General features: G+C 57.6%; 1 pseudogene across 1 annotated transcript; it reads right to left on the bottom strand.

Moving 5' to 3' along the window:
* Window positions 1–487, bottom strand: LOC307111606 (ribonuclease H2 subunit C-like; annotated as a pseudogene). The gene has a single exon. The product of its transcript is annotated as a ribonuclease H2 subunit C-like (transcript).
* Window positions 488–2,720: the final 2,233 nt, after the last annotated feature.

The following is a 2,720-nucleotide window of genomic DNA, read 5'->3' as shown; positions in this document are numbered from 1 at the left end:
TCAGTCCTGCGGCACCTGTTTATGGATCGCTTCGGCGAGGCTGGGCCAGGTCAGGGCCGCACGCACTTTGGCATCCGGGCCAGGGATGCTCTCCAGGCCCCACAGGGTGAAGCGGCTGAAACTGGCAGAGGCACGAATAAAGCGGTCGAAGTCCCACTCCAGCGCCTCCGGGGGTTCCACCAGCTCCTGCTCCTCCTTGTCGGATCCCGCTGAAAAGTCCTGCTTCCCCACCGACTGCTCTTCCATCACCATCACGTATCCCAGCAGGCCAGGCGGCACCTCCACCTCCTCGCCCCTCAGACTGCGGCCCCGAAACGACACTTGGAGTCCATCGGGACCCTGACGGATGGCCGGGGTGAAAAAGCGCCCCACAGGGGCGGGCGGTTAACCCGGACTTCACAGGGCAGGAGGTGCAGCGTGTGCGAAGAGTGACTGGGCGTAGGTGGATGCGGTGCTTCTCCATGTCTTCCTCGTGGCTGCTCTCCATCCTCTGCAGGGTTTCCATGGCTCGCTGACTGAGGCCAGAGCTCACTCCCCCACTTTTGATGGTCCGCGGCCACTGAGGGGGTCTCCCCTGCTGTTGAGAGGCGCAGAGGGTGGGACCCCTCAGCGGCCCGGATCTGGCCGTTGAGAGGCACAGGGGGCGGGAGTCCAGCCCCCTGTACCTCTCAACCGCAGGATAGCCCCGCTCAGTGGCAGCGGATCCGTGCCTCTCAATGGCCGGATAGGCCACCCTGAGTCCCGCCCCCCCAGCCTCCGCCGCCCAATCGTGGGCATAGCGGAGTGATGGTAATTTACATGGTACGCTATTATTAGATAGGATATATATATATATCTTACCTTATAATAGAGAAACATGCAAATTGACCGCACCTCCGTTATGCCCACGATTGGGCCGGCAGGAGGCTGGGGGCGGGACTCCGGGTGGCATATCCGCCCTTGAGAAGATCAAGATGGCGGTGCCCAGTGGCCGGGCCCATGCCGCCGCTCCCGGGGGTGCCTAGGGCGATCGGCACCCCGGGGGGGCGTGGCCGCTCCCTGGGGGTGCCTGGGGCGATTGGCACCCTGGGGGGCGTGGCCGGGCCCATGCCAACGCTCCCCGGGGTGCCTGGGGCGATCGGCACCCCGGGGGGCGTGGCCAGACCCATGCCGCTGCTCCGGGGGTGCCTGGGCCCATCGGCACACCAGGGGGCGTGGCCGCTCCGGGGGTGCCTGGGGCCATCGGCACCCCGGGGGGCGTGGCCGGGCCCATGCCGCCGCTCCCCGGGGTGCCTGGGGCGATCGGCACCCCGGGGGCGTGGCCGGGCCCATGCCGCTGCTCCCCCGGGTGCCTGGGGCGTGGCCGGCCCCTCCCGCCCCTCCCAGGGGTCCCGGGGGGCGTTCGGCCACCTGGGGGGGCGTGGCCGTGCCCATCCCGCCCCTCCCGCCGCTCCCCGGTGTCCCAGGGGCCGAGGCTTTCCGGGCCTTGGGCACCAGCGGGGAGCCTGCACTGATCGCAGGAAACCACTGGGGGTCGGCTCCTGCGATCCTTAGCAAGGATGTTGGGTGCCGCCACCGCCCGGGGCCAAGCCCCGACCCTGAAAAAGGCAGAAGGCGGTGGCCACAGCCAAGGCCTGGGTCCCTGGTGCCGGCAGAAAACTGGTGCAGGCAGCCAGGTGAATGAAGGTCTATTGCACGAATCTTCGTGCAAACGGGCTACTAGTATATATATATATATATACACTGAGTGGCCAGATTATTATGCATTCAGAGATCATAATAATCTGACCACTCAGTGTAATTCACAAAGAATACCATACATGACTTAAATATTCAGCCCATGAGTTTTGGCAAATACAGACATTTGTGTAGCTACTACCTCACCAAAAATTCGGAATGTTTCCATAACTCCCGAAAATCTGTTATGTCTCTTTCTAATCACGCCCCCTCCCCAGAGGTAACCACTGCTCTGATTTCTATCCCCACAGCTTGGCTGTGCCCACTCTACAACTTCCTGTAGGAGGACTCATTGAGCACATGCTCCTTTCATTTGGCTTCTTCCTCTCAATATAATGTTGGTGGGAGTCACGCATGTTGTTGTGGGAAGTCAGATTGCTTCTTTCTCTTGCTGAGCAGTGTTCCCGTTTCTGAATGCATCATAATCGTATCCGTGGACGTGCATGTTCTTTCCAGTTTTCGTACGTGATAAATAAAGCAGCTCTGAATACATATCCCTTAGGGCAGGCCTGCTCAGGGACATTTATTTCCAATTCTCCTGAGTAAATAGCAAGGAAAGGGACGTCTGAGCTAAATGGTAGATGTATGGTTAATGTTACAAGAAAGTGCCAAATTACTTTCCCAAGTGGTCACACAGCTTTACATCAGCAAAGTGTGAGAGTTACGGTTGTTCCATTTCCTTGTCAATGTTGGGTCTCCTCAGTGTTTGAATTTTAGCCTTCCTGTGGCATTGCACTGCTGTTTTATTTTGCACTGGTGACATTGAGCATCTGTCACATGCTTACCGGCCATTTGTTTATACGTTTTTGTAAAGGGTCTGTTCAGATCTTGGGGCCATTATTTTAACTGAATGATTTGTTCTTTATTTTGATTTCTAGTGGTTGCATACAATTCTGTCAGATACGTGTGCTGTGACTATTTTCTCCGGATCTGGGCTTGCCTATTCATTTCCTAATGGGATATTTTGATGGACATAATTAAAAGTTTTAAATAAAACCCAGTTT

Source organism: Cnephaeus nilssonii (assembly GCF_951640355.1).
Source record: "Cnephaeus nilssonii genome assembly, chromosome: 15".
NCBI classification, from domain to species: domain Eukaryota; kingdom Metazoa; phylum Chordata; class Mammalia; order Chiroptera; family Vespertilionidae; genus Cnephaeus; species Cnephaeus nilssonii.
The sequence above is the reverse complement of the archived record's forward strand: the minus strand, read 5'-3'. Positions and strand labels throughout refer to the sequence as shown.